Genomic DNA, 20670 nt, shown 5'->3' on the forward strand with positions numbered 1-20670 from the left:
TACAGCTATTCCACTGTCTTCCTGATTAATATACACATACATGTGTGCACACACTGCCAGAGCTGGGTCAGAACACTACCATGCTGCTTTGTGGGGGCGGGGAGGAGTGTGACAATTTAAAAAAAATGAAAAATGACAATAGCTCGTTTTCAGTTCAGTTGTGTTTCATTTTGTAACGTTCTACCAGGTGTTTATTCTACAGGTTCTACAAGTTAGTCAGTAATTCCAGTCGGTTGCTTCAGAGGCATTAGGTTTTGTAAGTGTTGTGGCAAGAATACAACGATGCGTTGACAGAAAATGTACTTTTAATACTTAAGTATTTTTAAAAGCAAGTACTTCAGTACTTTAACTTAAGTAAAAATTTGACTGGACAACTTTCACTTGTATCAGAGTAACATTTGACCAGCGGGATCTGTACTTTGACTTAAGTAATGAAGTTGGCTACTTTTTCCACCTCTGCTGATTGGCTAGAAGGTGTTCAACAGCAGCTCTGACAAATATCAAAAGGCATAAAATATCACAGGTGTATGTTTATGTACTCATTCGATTAGTTTATTTTTTATCGTATTACAACTCATTCACAGAAACCTTTAACAGGAATGTTCCACAACATCTAAATATAATAATAATAATAATAATAATAATAATAATAATAATAATAATAATAATAATAATAATAATAATAATAAAATGTGTTGCAATTTAACAAAGAAAAAAGTGTAATCATTGATGTGGTCAAGGTTTCTATAAGAAGATGTTTAACATTTATGGAAGGAGTCCCCAGTGTCAACACTTTGGAAGAAAAGTCTTCAGGAACTCCAACTGTGCTGGAGGAGGTTATGTTTTCACCTCCATTTTTGTGTTTATTTCTTTGCCTGTTCCCGACATAACTCACAAAGTAGTGAACGGATTTTGATGAAATTTTGAGGAAAGGTGGACCATGGGCCAATGAATGATTGATTAGATCTTTATGCAAATCTTGATATGTATGTGGAGCCAGGATTTTTTTTGTCTGTTTCCAACGTAACTCAAAAAGTAGTGAACAGATTTGGATGAAATTTGGTGTACAGCTTTAGTATTATTCTACACTGAAGTGATTTGATTTTGATGTTGATAATATGTGGCTTGGCAGAGGTATGCACAAGGATATTACTAAAGCTGGACACCAAATTTCATTAAAATCTTTTCACTACTTTTTGAGTTATGTTGGGAAGAGACCAAATTATGTGGCTTGTGGTGGTGATATGCACTCTACCGAGTGCCCTGCTAGTTCTTCCTTTTAACAAAGAAAACAAGCCATGTTGTTTTTTGTCTTATCAATTTTATTTATTTAAGCCATGTACGATGAGATTGAGTGGAATAACTGTTTTATTCTATCCACATTCACTGGATTTTGACAAAGAGAGCATTTTTGTTTCTATTTTTTGTAAATTTGATAAACAAAAACTTTATACAAAATGTCCGCCAAAATACTTTCCACTTAGAGTGTAAACAAACCGGCGAAATGACAGTAGCAATTTGTGAAAAATGCGATAATAATTCTTGAAAAGTAAAAAAAGATACGTTCTTACCATCAAATACTTTCATTCCATAATTTGTTGCTTTTTTATTTTTTGGGGTTTTGTTTTTGAGTAGAGTTTTTATTTCATCCTTGGTTAGTTCACACGCCACCATTTTGTTTTTCTTTACTCACGGTATATGAGCTGATAGCCTAGTAGTAGAGTAGCCAATCAGAGTGTGTGATTGCTCATATCCAGTGAATATGGATAGAATAAAAATATATATACTGTCATGTAACGCAAAACTAGTCATTTCTCATTTAACTGAAGATGACATAAGATATGCCGAAACATGTCTTTAAAAAGTTGTTTCATGTTTTTTTTTCTCTTAATTTTATTGCTATCATAATCATATGGAAACATTACATATACTCAAAACTGTATATTTTGAAAAATTGCTGTGATATAAGAGGAATAAATCTTTTCAGAACATGTGGTTTTCAGAAAATAATTAAAGTCCAAATCGCATCAGGACCCATCAGACCCCACTTACAGCTACAGCTCCCACAGGAATAAACTCAACTTTCCTTTAGTGTTTTTCCCCTCTTTTGTTCATTTATGTTTTCATGTTTCCTTTAAAGTAATTAGAAAAACTACCTTGATTGTAAGAAGGATGCTATATAAATTAAATGTATTATAATTAGTAGTTGGGCAGCATGGTGGTGTATCGGTTCGCACTGTCGCCTCACAGCAAGAAGGTCCGGGTTTGAGCCCAGCGGCCGGTGAGGGCCTTTCTGTATGGAGTTTGCATGTTCTCCCCGTGTCTGTATGGGTTTCTTCTGGGTGCTCCGGTTTCCCCCACAGTCCAAAGACATGCAGGTTAGGCTAATTGGTGGTTCTAAATTGACCGTAGGTGTGAATGTGAGTGTGAATGGTTGTTTGTCTCTGTGCCAGCCCTGAGATGACCTGGCGACTTGTCCAGGGTGTACCCCGCCTCTCAGACATAGTCAGCTGGGATAGGCTCCAGCTTGCCTGCGACCCTGTAGGACAGGATAAGCAGCCACAGATAATGGATGGATGGATGGATGGATAATTAGTAGTAGTAGCTGTAGTTTTAGCATTAATATCCCACATATGAGAACAAAACAGAGTGCGTGTCTCAAACCTCACTGGAGCACACTTTGAGAAGTTATAATTAGCAAACTCAGAGCAAGTCAAATGTGTATTAGCGTACACTTTATACTTCAGAAATGTTTTCGGGCTCTACAATATTGTCTTGTCTCGCATCTCTGTTTTTGTGGTTTTTTGGATTTTTTTTTTTTAATGACCCACTTGTCTCTTCACATGACCGCTTATTTGATCCTTTCCACAAGCTTCAAAGCTTGTCTGCATGTCAAGGATAAAACAGAAAAGGCCATTATTTTTATGCTTGAGGGAAAAAAGTAGTGGTTAAAACCAGAAACACAAGAAGCCCCATCACTGGAAATACATACAGTACTGTATTTACAGATGTGTAAAGCATATTACCCAGTGTTTATTTACTACATTTCAGCCAAAGTCTGATTTGACTGCATTTCCAGTCATCGGTTATTACAGTAACAGTTATTTATAATTATGATAATGTGTGCTCTCATCCAGGTATCATCCATTTTGAATTGTCTTGTGGTAGTAGCTTAAAATGGTGGTGGTGTAGTGGTTAGCGCTGTCGCCTCACAGCAAAAAGGTTCTAGGTTTGAGTCCAGTGACCGGCGAGGGCCTTTCTGTGCGGAGTTTGCATGTTCTCCCCGTGTCCGCGTGGGTTTCCTCCGGGTGCTCCGGTTTCCCCCACAGTCCAAAGACATGCAGGTTAGGCTAACTGGTGGCTGTAAATTGACCATAGGTGTGAATGGTTGCTTGTGCGATGATCTGGTGACTTGTCCAGTGTGTACCCCAACTCTTGCCCATAGTCAGCTGGGATAGGCTCCAGCTTGCCTGCGACCCTGACAGGGTAAGCGGATACGGATAATGGATGGATCTCATTAAATCTAAATGATTTACACCTATGATGGTCACATGACCATCACTGAACTCTAAGTATTGGTTGGTTCATTCATTCATCTTCAGTAAACTCTATACTGTTCAGGTGGATTTGGAGGGTATCCAGGAATCACTGGACATGAGGTAAGAAAATACTTGCATACAACAGTATTCACACACTTCTTCACACCTAGGAGTAATTTAAAGCAGTTGATCTGCCTACTAGCATGTTTTTTGGGAGACATGAGGAAACTGGAGAACCTGCAGAAAACCATGCAGATACGGGGAGGATCTACAAAACTTCAGACAGGAGCTCAGGATCATCGAACCCTGGAGCTGTGCCGTTCTAATAATGTGAAATAACATGAAAATGTAAATATGTTTTCATGATAAGTAAGTGAGTCTGTGCATGCCTAGCAATCCCACCCCACCCCACCCCACCCCACCCCACTCACTTTCCTTATATGGTCAAGGTTTCCTGTTCTTGCCACGGTCCTTCATAAGTCCCACATGTTGCTTGTTACAACATGTCCAGTTTGTCTATTTGCTTACAGACAGTGATATCATTCCTAGCAGCCTGTCCACTGTTGCTCGGGTTCTAGAATTTGTTCAGCTGCTGGTTCTGACTGAAACACTACCACTGTTTCAAGCTACACCGTATATGCACATTTGTCTGTGTCTGTCTCGGTCACTGACCAACTCCTTGTTTTCCATTCTTTATCCTCAGTCCTTGTCTCAGTGTCCTTGGTCCAGACTCATATCTTGTCCGATCCCTGAGTATGTCTTTATGCACCACTTCTGATTCCTAGCTCATGGGTCTTGCATGATCATTGCAGGTGCAATTATATCAGCTCTGAACAACGTCCGCTCTTTCTTTTTATTTTTTTACAATGTCTACAAAAGATTATAACAGAATACAAAGCAATTAATGTAAAGGTAAACATGAAGAACAAGAACTATTCTGCATATTCATGAACAGGTGTAAACCTAAAAAAAAAAAGAGAATGGGTAGGGAAAGTGTACATCTTATGTATTTTAATGACAATGCAGTTAGGTCTGCACCTTTTATAGTGTGTTTCATGTCTGGCTTCTCAGCACAGTGAGACAAAGGAGTGTATAACAGCATCATAATATCGTTTATTAATCAGGAAATCAAGACAACATTCTTCCTTTTTCCCCCTAATGAATGAATGAATGAATGAATGAATCTTTCAGTTTGCCCTTCACAAATATGTTTTTTTTCCTAATGCAAGAACAGATGTCATACCACTGTGACAAGTCAAGCCCTTTGTCCAAAATCATTCACTCATTCACTACTCACTATCTAGGGAATGACTATATAGAGGACCAGAGGTGGACAAAGTACCCAACTTCATTACTTAAGTCAAAGTACAGATCCCGCTGGTCAAATGTTACTCCGATACACGTGAAAGTTGTCCAGTCAAATTTTTACTTAAGTTAAAGTACTGAAGTACTCGCTTTTAAAAATACTTAAGTATTAAAAGTACATTTTCTGTCAACGTATCGTTGTATTATTGCTACAACGCTTACAAAACCTAATGCCTCTGAAGCAACCGACTGGATTTACTGACTAACTTGTAGAACCTGTAGAATAACTGGATTCACAAAATGAACGCATGCTGAGCCATCATGGTGGTTTAACATTAAGCTAGCTAGTCAGTGAAACTCCACCTGACATGCTACCAAACTCTTTTCAACTCGAAATCATATTGGGTAGCTAACGCTACGAGAAAAGAAAGATTTCTACATTCTGTTTATTTGGCAAGATTATGCTAAAACATATTTCTAAGGACTTCAGAAAAGTTAACGTTATTCATGTTAGCGTAACTCCGTTTTTACATGCTAACTAACAGCGTCCAAGTTAACTAGCTATGTGTAAACGTTAGCCGTGGACAAGGCGATGGCAACTTGGCGGGCAAATCCATAGAAAGTCATTTGACTAACCAGACTGCATAGCTATTGCAACGTTATCGCTAGCTCTAAAAGCACAGACAACTTCACTGCAAGCTTTCTCTTGGAATAAAACGTTTATATCCCTCAATATGCTTCTGCAGGTTGGACGGCGAGTTTTTGTAGGCCGTGATGTGGTTCGTTTTCAGCAAACAAAGCAAACATTTCAAATGAAATGAATCTTTGATCCTTTCAGAAAACTGAAACATGGGTTCATGGGCCATGAGTGCGTGCATTCTCCAGAAGAACCGCCTCCTTCCATTCTGCCATCAACTGATCGTGTTAAATAACGCTGCTGAGAAATCACTGAACTTGATTTTATACAGTCTATGGACGTGACGTGACCCTAGTGATTACTGATAGACTGTCTCAGTGTCACCTGTGAAAAAAAAACAATCACGTTTTAGAAAAGAAAAGAAAAAACATCCACTTTCAAAGCTGCTTCATAGTAACGAGTAACGAGGAGCTTGATAGAAATGTAGTGGAGTGAAAAGTACGATATTTGCCTTTCAAACGTAGTGAAGTTAAAGTCATAAGTTTCAAAAAAAATAATACTCAAGTGAAGTACAGATACTCAAAAAGTGTACTTAAGTACCGTACTCCAGTAAATGTACTTCGTTACTGTCCATCTCTGTAGAGGACTATATAGTGAGCTCATTGCCCTTATGAAAATTAACCATGGTTTTACTATGAAAACTAACCATGGTTTTACCATGGTTTATAGTTATTCATGGTTTTCATGGTTTTTTGGGTAACCATGAAAACCATGGTGCATTTTACCTCAATGTTCACTTAAATTTTTAGGTTCTAAGTAAATGTTAATGTATCTGGGCTGTTAATCGAGATCCTTCTCTACAGCATTGACTGCTGGACGAAAGCATGGTAATACTACAGTTAGTGCATCCTTTTAAAAACCATACTATCCCTTTTTAAACTAATTTCGTAGTTACTATGACCTATTACACATACAACTATGATGCTACCACAGCTACTGCAGTACTATGGATAAACCACAGTAATGCTATGTTTGGTTCATAGTACTTAGAATCACCATGAAATACCATAGTAGAACCATGGTTACTACCATGGATGAACCATAGTAATACTATGGTTGGTTCATAGTACTTAGAATAACCATGAGATACCATGGTAGAATCATGGTTACTACATAAAAACCATGGTAAAACCATAGTAAACCATGGTAGATTTCCGTAAGGTGGTAAAATGAAAAAACACTTTCGCATGCTACTCCGCCGCGCACAATTGTTGCACAATTAAAACATGCCAGATCAATCGGCTGGTGTTTTTTTTCAGCATGACTGCAGTGCATGATGGGATATATTGCTTGGTTAGTGACCGTCGGTTGTACACTACTTTTCATGATGCATTGTGGGATACTTTGAGTGCACTATATAGGGTGTAATAATTCTCACTATACATTCGGACAGCACTACAAAATGGCGAGCTCACTATATAGTCCACTATACAGTGAGTTGGGAGTGATTTCGGATACAGGGAAGATTTTCCTTTTTTTTTTTTACAGGAGTGAGACATTTTGCTTGCAAGAAGACACAGGGAAAAGAAAAATATTTTTTTAAATTAGTTTTAAAGTCATCATGAAAGATATAAACCCTACATAATTTAGGATTAAGAGGGATTTTCTTGTCAATAATCAGTGAGATTTAGTGAAATACCATTTTCCAGAAATCCAGGATGATTGGGCATTCCAAAACATGTTGCAACAGTGTACCCTTGTCCTGTTTATACGTAATGTAAGATATCTGGAATATTTGTGTTTCAATGTAATTTGGATGGAGTAATGTATCATCTGTTTAGCCACTTGCATTTATGGAGAAGCTTTAGCTTAGTGTTTAAAGTTTGCACCTGTGTTGTGTTCCAGGTAGGTCTATCTCCATTTCTCTTCAGATATTTCTTCCTGTAGATTATTCCGCCAGGTGTGAAGTTTACAGTTGGATGATTCCTTTGATTTCCCAACTATAAAGAATTGAGATGTTGCCCCTTCCTTCTAAATGATCAGAATATTTGGAAAATATAGTCTGATTACTATATGCACAGTGGTGTAGTGGTTAGCACTGTTGCTTCACAGCAAGAAGGCCCTGGGTTCAAACCCAGCAGCTGACGAGGACCTTTCTGTGTGAAGTTTGCATGTTCTCCCCGTGTCCGCCTGGGTTTCCTCCAGGTGCTCTGGTTTCCCCCACAGTCCAAAGACATGCAGGTTAGGCTAACTGATGGCTCTAAATTGACCGTAGGTGTGAATGTGAGTGTGAATGGTTGTTTGTCTCTGTGTCAGCCCTGCGATAACCTGGCAGCTTGTTCAGGGTGTATCTTACCTCTCACCCATAGTCAGCTGGGATAGGCTCCAGCTTGCCTGCGACCCTGTAGAACAGGATAAGCGGCTACAGATAATGGGTGGATGGGTGTCTGATTTCAGAAGGTCTTCAAAGCTCCTAGTTCATGCAATAGGGATGAGTTCTGTCACTTCCCTCCCTGATTCTGGCTCCACCCCTTCTTTATACCCTGTGTGCTGTACGTATGTCCCATTTTCGCACCTACTTTCCATATTTGGTTCATGTTGTTTCCTCTTGGTTCCCTGTTGACATGGTAATTAATGTGAACCCCTGTTGCTTGCTACACCTGTCTGCCTTTCATTTAAAATCCTCAACCTGTCTGCATGAATGAATACGCTTTAACTCCTTGCATCTTTCACATATTGCTGTTCTCTACTCTTTATACTCTCAGAAATAAAGTTACCAAACGACATTTCCTTGTCAGTGGTGTGATACCATCAAGGGTCCATCTTTTGTAGCTTTATTATCTGTCATTCAGTATGTTTCACTTAGAAACATGAACATAAAAGAATTTAGGTACATAATTGCACAACAAGGACCATTAAAGCTTTACAAAAGTATGTAAATGTTTGGGATCTTTAGTTCTGAGAGCATACTTCGGTCAGTGTATTATGCTTGTGGTTTGAAACAAATTTACACCTTCAGACCTCATTTGTGGTGAACCTTCTTTTCTTTTTTTTACCCTATTCTCCATCCATCCATCCATCCATCCATCCATTATCTGTAACCACTTATCCTGTGCAGTACAGTTGTGGTCTTGACCGGTCTTGAGATAAAACCCCGAGTCCTCTACGTCTGAGACCGAGACAAGCCCGAGTAAAAATTCCTAGACAAGATCGAGACCTTCAAAAAGCGGCCTTGACACTGGTCTGAAATACTACACCACTATGATTTAGTGGGCTGGACTTCACTGACCATTCACTGACAACAGCATTAGTATACGTTTATCTGGAATGTAATATTGGGTAAACTTCCAGTTTACCTTTGTACCCTCCTCAGTCTGAACTCGGGTAGTTACCACCTATGCTCATCCAGGTGGTTGCTTTTTAATGTACTGTGGATTTTTACAGATTTACGGAACACTGCATTTTCTTACTATGCACCCTGAACAAATAATCTGCAGAAAGATAAAAAAAATCCAAAACTGGATACATTTATCTCCATTGATAAATTTAATTGCATCATAAAGAATGTGGAGAGGGCAGCACGGTGGTGTAGTGGTTAGCGCTGTCGCCTCACAGCAAGAAGGTCCGGGTTCGAGCCCCGTGGCCGGCGAGGGCCTTTCTGTGCGGAGTTTGCATGTTCTCCCCGTGTCCGCGTGGGTTTCCTCTGGGTGCTCCGGTTTCCCCCACAGTCCAAAGACATGCAGGTTAGGTTAACTGGTGACTCTAAATTGACCGTAGGTGTGAATGTGAGTGTGAATGGTTGTCTGTGTCTGTGTGTCAGCCCTGTGATGATCTGGTGACTTTTCCAGGGTGTACCCCGCCTTTTGCCTGTAGTCAGCTGGGATAGGCTCCAGCTTGCCTGCGACCCTGTAGAACAGGATAAAGCGGCTACAGATAATGAGATGAGAATGTGGAGAATGAAAATGAAACTTGTAGTTGTTTTTCTTGAAAGGCCATTGAGTTCAAATAGGTTGTGGATTTTGTAGATTGTATTTGTACGGCTGCTATCTTGGCCAGGTCTCTCTTGTAAAAGAGATTTTTTTTTTAAATCTCACTGGGACTTCTTGGTAAAATAAAGATAAAACAAACAAAAAAAATAATAAAGGTGAATCCAGTGAAATAGGTTTTGCGTCTGTCTTCCTTTCCATCTTCATCTGATGAGCTTTCATATTTCAGGTCAAAAATTATATTTGTCAAAAATGTACCGTTTGCCATGCTCCAAGACCGAGGAGGATTATATAGCGATTGTGTTGCCATGTCCGCTGATGATATCGCTAACACTACTGTAGTAACAGTTTCTGTACGATTGCTGCTAGAATTGGATTTTTATGTGAGGAACCAGATGAGTGGAGTGATATATACAGTGAAGCATCTCAGTGTGATTAAACTAAATATACTACTATACTATTACTAGATATTTTAAAGGAGATACGCAGAACCATGGCCTCACTTTTTGTTTATAGATGCCTTGAGACATCAAGAATGGCATCAGAATAGTTTTAAACATTAACAATAAATCTAATATAGTAATTTTTACGATTAAAATGATTCACTCAGACCGCTACCTATATGAATGACTTTGACATCTGTGACATCACCACAGGAAGGCTGTCGGTCTCATTGCCATTTCCGCAGAGCTGACTGCAACTCTGATCCTCCATTTTGAGCTAATTTATTGCCATGCCACGTAGATGTGTTGCTGGCGGGTGCAGTAACACAACAGAAGGTGGATTTACGTTGCATTCATGGCCCAAGAATGTTCAAACTGCAAAGATTTGGATGCGTTTTATGAGAAGTTCATGGGCACATTGGGCGCCTACGAAGTGGTCTCTCCTCTGCTCTGCACATTTTACTGAAGACTCATACGAAACCTCTGATCTGTTGAGGAGCGTTGGCTATAAGCCCGTATTGAAAGACGGTGCAGTACCAACAATTAAAGGAAAAGAAAACTACAAGAAAAGGAAAGCATTTATTTATTTATTTATTTATTTTAAAAAAGGAAAGTAAGTTCACTTGCACCAGTTCTCCCTAGTGTGAGCTGAGGGTTGTTGGTAAAACCTGGGATGGAACGTGACGTGACGTGATGTGACATATTATCGCTCAGGCAGTGACCTCCCCACGGTTGTTGCTAAAACCGGTGATGTCCCGTCCCGGGTTTTAGTAATTGCCTGAGCCGAGCAGTAATGGCGGAGTACTCAGTATGGAAAAAATGGAGAATGAGTGGACCAGCCGTCTGATTTCTCCGCTGGATACGCTCGCCTCAGCAGCAATATCTCGCCCTTGCGTGGAAGAAGCGAATTAACGGAGAACTGAACGAACAACTGAAAGTCAGATTGTTTTGAAACAATCAGCCACAAGTTCGGCTTTCAAAAAGCGAGAACACAGATGGGTAAGATGCGACTCTCATTTGGATACAAAACAACAAAAACAACAACACTCGTTGTTTACCTGCATTTAGATTAATCCATGTAACTTGTATTGTGTGTTTAAGTTAGCGGTATAAGATTATTTAATTTGCTTCAGAATGTGATCGTCTCAGTTCATCTGATTATTTAATTTGCCTTTTACGTTTTATCAGTGAAAATGCATTCTTGTACATGTATGTTGCATATGTTATAGCACCTATCCTGTTTTAATGAGAGTCAACCCACAATCAGTGAAGTCAAATCACTACACCTGACTGCAATTAACCTGTGTTTGTGTGTCTCCCCAGTGACCGCGCCCTATTTAAGAAGAGAGAGCGAGAGCAGAGGGAGCTCTCTCCACAACCAGATGACTGGAATGTGTGTGCGTGTGTGGCTGAGAGTGAAAGATATTTAGACTGAAAAGTGAAAATAAAAGAGTTGTGCTGACTCAGTCTCTGTCCTGCCGTCCTCTGTGCTCCACCCACACCTAGTGAACTTTACAGTGGTGCCAAAACCCGGGATCAGAGTGGAGCACCAGCCGATCAGCCCCATGGAGTCCTCCCCGTTCGCCGACCTGGTCCACGCCCTCGCCACGGCCCAGCAAAGCCAGCACCAGGCGCTCGTCATCCTCCGGAAGGAACAGGAGCGACGCTTCGAAGCCCTGGTGCTGGCCCAGCAGGAAGACCGCGAGGCATTCCGGCACCTCCTCGCGTCGGCGGGGTCCACCAGCACTCCGGCCGCGGGCCCGTCTCCCCTCACCGTTACCAAGATGGGTCCGCAGGACGACCCCGAGGCTTTCATCACGCTATTCGAAGAAGTCGCAGAAGCCTTGGGGTGGTCGATGGAGCAGCGCGTGGCGCGCCTCCTCCCCCTCCTAACGGGAGAGGTGCAGCTGGCCGCGCTACAGCTCCCCGCCGACCGCCGGCTGGCCTACGCGGACCTCCGCCGGGCCGTCCTCCAGCGTGTGGGGCGCACACCAGAGCAACAGCGCCAGCGCTTCCGCGCTTTGCGCTTGGAGGAAGTTGGCCGGCCATTCGCATTTGGCCAGCAGCTCCGGGACGCCTGCTGGCGGTGGTTGAGGGCCGACAACCGCGACGCCGAGGGGATCATCGACCAGGTGGTGCTGGAACAATTCGTCGCTCGCTTACCAGCAGGAACCGCGGAGTGGGTCCGGTGCCACCGCCCAGCGTCGCTGGATCAGGCAGTCGAGCTGGCAGAGGATCATTTGGAGGCTGTTCCGGCGGCAGGACAGCAGACGGCGTCTTCTCTTCTCTCCTCTTCTCTCTCTCTCTCTCTCCCCCTCCTTCTGTGTCCCGTCCTCGCCCCATTCCCCCACCGCGGAGACGGGGGCCGGCGCCACCCCAGCCGGCCCGCCACACCCGTGGTGCCCTCCCGTTTCTCCCTTCTGTGTCTGTCTCTCCCCCACCTCAGGTGAGTGAGCCCCAGAACACCGGTGCAGAGGGAAAGCCCGGGCCGGTTTGCTGGCGCTGCAGGGAGCCGGGCCATCTTCAACAGCAGTGCACGGCAATGGAGGTGGGCGCGATGGTTCGGATCCCCAACGCGCCAGAGGCCGCCCTCGATCGGGCCGGAGCGTATCGCATACCGGTGAGTATCCAAGGGGCTACATATCAGGCGTTGGTGGATTCTGGTTGTAATCAGACCTCAATTCGCCAAAGCCTGGTTCAAAATGAGGCATTGGGGGGAGCACAGGGGGTGAAGGTGTTGTGTGTGTGCACGGGGATGTTCACTGCTACCCTTTGGTGTCAGTCCACATTTTTTTCAGAGGGGAAAAAGCCATAGTGAAGGCGGCGGTTAATCCTCGCCTTACCCACTCTTTAATTTTGGGGACTGATTGGCCGGGATTTTGGGATTTAATGACACATTTAGTGAAGAGTGGGTCCTGCCATTTAACAGGGGGAGGTCCCGGTGTCGCTTTGGTGGGAGCAGCTGTCACAGAGCCGTCTACGTCATCTCCGCGTCAGAGTGAGGAGCCGCCGGCTCCTCCTCTCTCTATTGGGGAATCCCTTGCGGATTTCCCATTAGAACAGTCGCGAGACGAGACTCTGCGGCATGCGTTTGACCAAGTGAGAGTAATCGATGGTCAAACGCTCCCGCCGAACGCCACCCCGTCCTTCCCCTACTTCGCGATTATGAAGGATAGATTATACCGAGTGACGCAGGACACTCAAACTAAAGAGCGAGTCATGTAGCTTTTAATTCCGAAGAGCCGCCGGGAATTGGTATTCCAGGCGGCTCACTTTAATCCCATAGCTGGACACTTAGGGCAGGACAAAACACTAGCCCGAATAATGGCCCGGTTCTATTGGCCAGGGATTCGCGGCGATGTCCGTAGGTGGTGTACGGCGTGCCGCGAATGCCAGTTAGTAAATCCAGCGGCCATTCCAAAAGTGTCTTTGCGCCCTCTACTGTTAATCGAGACCCCGTTCGAAAGAATTGGGATGGATCTCGTCAGGCCATTAGATCGGTCAGCACGAGGGTACCGCTTTATATTAGTTCTAGTGGACTATGCAACGCGATACCCGGAAGCAGTGCCTCTTCGCAATATCTCAGCACGCAGTATTGCGGAGGCACTCTTCCGCGTTATCTCCCGAGTTGGAATCCCGAAAGAGATCCTGACTGACCAAGGCACCTCATTTATGTCACGTACACTGAACGAACTGTATGGGTTATTGGGTATTAAGCCGATCCACACCAGCGTGTATCACCCACAAATGGACGGTTTAGTTGAACGGTTCAACCGCACCCTCAAGAACATAATTAAAAAATTTGTAAGTGAGGACGCACGTAATTGGGATAGATGGCTCAAACCCTTGCTGTTTGCAGTGCGAGAGGTCCCCCAAGCCTCCACGGGGTTCTCCCCGTTCGAATTGTTATACAGGCGTAAGCCGCGCGGCATCTTAAATGTGCTGCGGGAAAATTGGGAGGAGGGACCTTCACCAAGTAAAAACGAGATCCAATATGTTATTGACCTGCGCGCAAAACTCCACACGCTCAAGCACCTAACTCAGGAGAATTTGTGGCAGGCCCAAGAACGGCAAGCCCGCCTGTACAACAAGGGTACGCGCCTTAGGGAGTTCGCACCGGGAGAGAAAGTACTCGTACTTTTGCCCACATCGAGCTCCAAATTAGTCGCCAAGTGGCAAGGGCCCTTTGAGGTCACACGGCGAGTTGGGGACGTTGACTATGAGGTGAGGTGAATGGATAGGGGTGGGGCGCTACAGATTTGGGGACCTACTCCCCAACCTACTCAAACTCTGGAACGAGGAGATCCCCGTGGCATTGGTCTCGGTGGTTCCGGAGAAGGCGGAGCTGGGGCCGGAGGTTCAAAAGGGAACACTGGCATTGCGTACCTCTCCGGTCCCCTGTGGAGACCACCTCTCCCCAACCCAACTCACTGAGGTTGCCCAGTTGCAGACCGAGTTTTCGGACGTGTTCTCGCCCCTGCCCGGCCACACCAACCTCATAGAGCACCACATTGAGACGCCCCCGGGGGTGGTAGTGCGTAGCCGCCCTTACAGGTTACCCGAGCACAAAAAAAAAGTGGTTTGGGAAGAACTCGAGGCCATGCTCGAAATGGGCATCGTCGAGGAGTCCCACAGTGACTGGAGCAGCCCGGTGGTCTTGGTACCCAAGGCCGACGGGTTGGTCCGGTTCTGTGTGGACTATAGAAAAGTCAACGCGGTGTCTAAATTCGATGCGTACCCAATGCCTCGTATTGATGAGTTGCTCGATCGGCTAGGGACGGCTTGTTTTTACTCGACGCTGGATTTAACAAAGGGTTATTGGCAGATCTCCTTGACTCCATTATCCCGGGAAAAAACGGCCTTTTCCACACCGTTTGGCTTGCACCAATTCGTCACACTTCCGTTTGGACTGTTTGGGGCGCCTGCTATGTTTCAGCGGCTGATGGACAGGGTCCTCCGCCCCCACGCCACCTATGCGGCCGCATACCTCGACGATATAATCATTTATAGTAATGACTGGCAGCGGCACTTACAACAGCTGAGGGCCGTCCTTAAGTCACTGAGGCGAGCGGGTCTCACAGCCAACCCAAAGAAGTGTGCGATTGGGCGGGTGGAAGTACGGTATCTGGGCTTCCACTTGGGCAACGGGCAGGCGCGTCCCCAAATTAACAAGACAGCAGCAATTGCAGCCTGCCCGAGGCCCAAGACCAAAAAGGGGGTGAGACAGTTCCTGGGGCTGGCTGGCTACTATCGTAGGTTTATACCTAATTATTCGGACGTCACCAGCCCGCTGACTGATCTCACTAAAATGGGGGCACCAGATCCAGTCCAGTGGAAGGAGCAATGCCAGCAGGCTTTCTCTGAGGTAAAGGCTGCACTGTGTGGGGGGCCACTATTACACTCCCCTGACTTTTCTCTCCCTTTTATGTTGCAGACCGATGCGTCGGACAGAGGGCTGGGGGCGGTTTTGTCCCAGGAGGTGGAGGGGGAGGACCGCCCCATCCTGTACATTAGCAGGAAGCTGTCAGTGCGTGAGGGGCGCTACAGCACTATCAAGAAAGAGTGTCTGGCGATCAAGTGGGCGGTCCTCGCCCTCTGCTACTACCTGCTGGGGCGCCCTTTCACCCTCTGTTCGGACCACGCACCCCTCCAGTGGCTCCACCGCATGAAGGATGCCAATGCGCGGATCACCCGTTGGTATCTGGCACTCCAACCCTTCAATTTTAAGGTGGTCCACAGGCCGGGGGTGCAGATGGTTGTGGCGGACTTCCTCTCCCGTCAAGGGGGGGGGGGGGGGGGGGGGGGGGAGTCGGCTGCAGGCCGGACGGCCGCCCAGCCTGAGTCGGGCGGTGGGGGTATGTGGCAGCGGGGGCGTGGTCAAGCGCCGGTCTGTGACAAGAGGGCGGAGTCAAGGAAGGTAAGTGGCAGAATCACTACACCTGACTGCAATTAACCTGTGCTTGTGTGTCTCCCCAGTGACCGCGCCCTATTTAAGAAGAGAGAGCGAGAGCAGAGGGAGCTCTCTCCACAACCAGATGACTGGAATGTGTGTGCGTGTGTGGCTGAGAGTGAAAGATATTTAGACTGAAAAGTGAAAATAAAAGAGTTGTGCGGACTCAGTCTCTGTCCTGCCGTCCTCTGTGCTCCACCCACACCTAGTGAACCTTACAGTCGGCTATAACATAAGCCTAGCGCAATTCATCCTACACGATGTTCATCATTTTTAGAGGAGGCTGAGCCTCCCTCGTTGTCTTAGAGCAATCACCCGTGGTGCAGAGTGCTAAAAAAGCTGTCATGGAGTACAAGTCAGAACATTAGGGTGACACTTTGTGTTTTTGTCAAACATTGGAGCTTTGTATTCATTCTGAAGGTTTATTGTTATTAATATTGAATAAAAAGTAACTTGGATATATCATTGTTAATTATCATTCAAATTTTAGGTAAATTATTTTAATTTGCATCTTATACGGATTTTATAAGGGAAATACGGATTTTGGAGGTCGGTTATACAGGTTTGATTGACCAAAGGTTGACATGTATGATAATATTGGCTGGCTTTTTTTCATGGTCTATCAGCTATATTCCATTCAGCTAGCATGATACTGAACTTGTCTTCGACTCATCCAATAAACTGAATGAGTGAAAATAGACCTCATAGACTTATCACACATCTCTGAGTTATCTGCAGGAGTGTTTGATGAACACGCATAAAGTGGACCTTATTCCCTAGTTTTTGGCACACACTCTGCCTGTCTTTCTGACGCAACACTTTAGATAGCAGTGAATCACTAACCAGTGTCAATCATCATCATAAAAAAAAAAAAATCAAACAATACAACCACTACTATTCACTCAAACGTTGTTCTAGCTCAGGAAGAACCTTATCACTAAGATTAGACTTAATCTATATCGATATATTCCTGATCTTGCTGTCGGGCATGTCGTACACATCCTTTTTACAGACTAGCTAATTCTCTTAACTGGCTACACACTTTATTCACTTCGTATTGCTTTTCATACAACCCGAGAATGGAAGCGGTGGCGACTTGAGAAAAATCACTTCTTCCGTTTGGCAGATATTTACCTTATTCTGACCTTTCTCTTCTCATTCCTTTGACAAAGTCCAGGCAGTGGAGGAGTGTCACTCAGTAGTTATCGTGCCAGCACTGATATACAGCACACTTGGCACGAACCCAAAGCAAACCTGTTAAATTGGGGACATTCTGAATAGACACGCCAGCAAAAAATGCTTGGAATAAAAAAAAAAAAGGTTGCTAGGTGTCTGATGAAACAAAAAATGACTGCAGTCAAACTATACACTGTATTTTACTGCATGGACAGTGGAGGTTAAATGTGACGTCTGAGATGATGCATAAACATTATTTGGTTATTACTTTCCAAATAAAGTCGAGATAAAGTCTTACTTGAGTGAAGTGTTTGTGAGAAAGGAGAGGTGAGATGTTATTGACATTGCCTCATTACTGACATACAGTACATCTTAAAAAAAATAATAATAATAAAACTTTGTGCTAGTTCTAAGCCTACAAACCGCACACATAATCTATAAAAGCCAGCAAATTGAGTAAGATTAGCTTCAATCCTGTCCAATTTGCAAAAACTGATCTTGATTTGTTGCCTGACGGATACCAGCTTTCAAAACTCCGTACACTATTACTACATTAACACCAAGCTAAAGTAATGCCATCCAAATAGGGACATACAGGACTCATCAGACTCCTGAAATACAGTACGTTTACAACCCCGATTCCAAAAAAGTTGGGACAAAGTACAAATTGTAAATAAAAACGGAATGCAATAATTTACAAATCTCAAAAACTGATATTGTATTCACAATAGAACACAGACAACATATCAAATGTCGAAAGTGAGACATTTTGAAATTTCATGCCAAATATTGGCTCATTTGAAATTTCATGACAGCAACACATCTCAAAAAAGTTGGGACAGGGGCAATAAGAGACTGGAAAAGTTAAAGGTACAAAAAAGGAACAGCTGGAGGACCAAATTGCAACTCATTAGGTCAATTGGCAATAGGTCATTAACATGACTGGGTATAAAAAGAGCATCTTGGAGTGGCAGCGGCTCTCAGAAGTAAAGATGGGAAGAGGATCACCAATCCCCCTAATTCTGCGCCGACAAATAGTGGAGCAATATCAGAAAGGCGTTCGACAGTGTAAAATTGCAAAGAGTTTGAACATATCATCATCTACAGTGCATAATATCATCAAAAGATCCAGAGAATCTGGAAGAATCTCTGTGCGTAAGGGTCAAGGCCGAAAACCATACTGGGTGCCCATGATCTTCGGGCCCTTAGACGGCACTGCATCACATACAGGCATGCTTCTGTATTGGAAATCACAAAATGGGCTCAGGAATATTTCCAGAGAACATTATCTGTGAACACAATTCACCGTGCCATCCGCCGTTGCCAGCTAAAACTCTATAGTTCAAAGAAGAAGCCGTATCTAAACATGATCCAGAAGTGCAGACGTCTTCTCTGGGCCAAGGCTCATTTAAAATGGACTGTGGCAAAGTGGAAAATGGTTCTGTGGTCAGACGAATCAAAATTTGAAGTTCTTTATGGAAATCAGGGATGCCGTGTCATTCGGACTAAAGAGGAGAAGGACGACCCAAGTTGTTATCAGTGCTCAGTTCAGAAGCCTGCATCTCTGATGGTATGGGATTGCATTAGTGTGTGTGGCATGGGCAGCTTACACATCTAGAAAGACACCATCAATGCTGAAAGGTATATCCAGGTTCTAGAGCAACATATGCTCCCATCCAGACGACGTCTCTTTCAGGGAAGACCTTGCATTTTCCAACATGACAATGCCAAACCACATACTGCATCAATTACAGCATCATGGCTGCGTAGAAGAAGGGTCCGGGTACTGAACTGGCCAGCCTGCAGTCCAGATCTTTCACCCATAGAAAACATTTGGCGCATCATAAAACGGAAGATACGACAAAAAAGACCTAAGACAGTTGAGCAACTAGAATCCTACATTAGACAAGAATGGGTTAACATTCCTATCCCTAAACTTGAGCAACTTGTCTCCTCAGTCCCCAGACGTTTACAGACTGTTGTAAAGAGAAAAGGGGATGTCTCACAGTGGTAAACATGGCCTTGTCCCAACTTTTTTGAGATGTGTTGTTGTCATGAAATTTAAAATCACCTAATTTTTCTCTTTAAATGATACATTTTCTCAGTTTAAACATTTGATATGTCATCTATGTTCTATTCTGAATAAAATATGGAATTTTGAAACTTCCACATCATTGAATTCCGTTTTTATTTGCAATTTGTACTTTGTCCCAACTTTTTTGGAATCGGGGTTGTATTAATTTCGAGTTTTGTATGAATTATAAATCAATACATTTACATCTCATTGCTGCAGTGTTGTAGTCGAGTCACTAAACCTCGAGTCCGAGTCCAGTCTCGAGTCCCCAGTGTTCAAGTCCAAATCATTAAAGAAAATTTCAAGTCGAGTTTGAGAACAAGGTTCCAACCGCACCATGTGATGGTGGCTGTTTTAGCGCCATTAACATTAGTTTGTTCCTGAACATGACGTATGAACAGGTGAATGTGCTCCTCTTTGTCAGGGAGTGTGAAGTATTCTGTCAGAGATGGTTGGGAGACAGATGTAAGTGCAGAACGTGTGTTTATAAAAGGAAAACAGAAATCATTTTTCAACTTGCTTTATTTCTTAATTAACGTGTTATTCACACGGTGGTGTAGTGGTTAGCGCTGTCGCCTCACAGCAAGAAGGGCCGGGTTCGAGCCCCGTGGCCGGCGAGGGCCTTTCTGTGTGGAGTTTGCATGTTCTCCCCGTGTCTGCGTGGGTTTCCTCCGGGTGCTCCGGTTTCCCCCACAGTCCAAAGACATGCAGGTTAGGTTAACTGGTGACTCTAAATTGAGCGTAGGTGTGAATGTGAGTGTGAATGGTTGTCTGTGTCTATGTGTCAGCCCTGTGATGACCTGGCGACTTGTCCAGGGTGTACCCCGCCTTTCGCCCGTAGTCAGCTGGGATAGGCTCCAGCTTGCCTGTGACCCTGTAGAACAGGATAAAGCGGCTAGAGATAATGAGATGAGATGAATGTCGGGTATTATTCATATATTTGGTATGGTAGTGTGGAGGAAAATGTATTGGCACCCATGACTACTTGCCCCTTTGTGTGAACTCTGTTGAGTTCTGATTTGTCAGAAGGTTCTTGTTTAAGGTGAAATGAATGTCGGGTATTATTCATATATTTGGTATGGTAGTGTGGAGGAAAATGTATTGGCACCCATGACTACTAAAGTTGCCTCTTTGTGTGAACTCTGTTGAGTTCTGATTTGTCAGAAGGTTCTTGTTTAAGGTGAAATGAATGTCGGGTATTATTCATATATTTGGTATGGTAGTGTGGAGGAAAATGTATTGGCACCCATGACTACTTAAGTTGCCCCTTTGTGTGAACTCTGTTGAGTTCTGATTTGTCAGAAGGTTGTTGTTTAAGGTGAAATGAATGTCGGGTATTATTCATATATTTGGTATGGTAGTGTGGAGGAAAATGTATTGGCACCCATGACTACTAAAGTTGCCCCTTTGTGTGAACTCTGTTGAGTTCTGATTTGTCAGAAGGTTCTTGTTTAAGGTGAAATGAATGTCGGGTACGGTATTATTCATATATTTGGTATGGTAGTGTGGAGGAAAATGTATTGGCACCCATGACTACTTAAGTTGCTCCTTTGTGTGAAC

The sequence above is a fragment of the Neoarius graeffei genome, chromosome 22, assembly GCF_027579695.1.
Source record: "Neoarius graeffei isolate fNeoGra1 chromosome 22, fNeoGra1.pri, whole genome shotgun sequence".
NCBI classification, from domain to species: domain Eukaryota; kingdom Metazoa; phylum Chordata; class Actinopteri; order Siluriformes; family Ariidae; genus Neoarius; species Neoarius graeffei.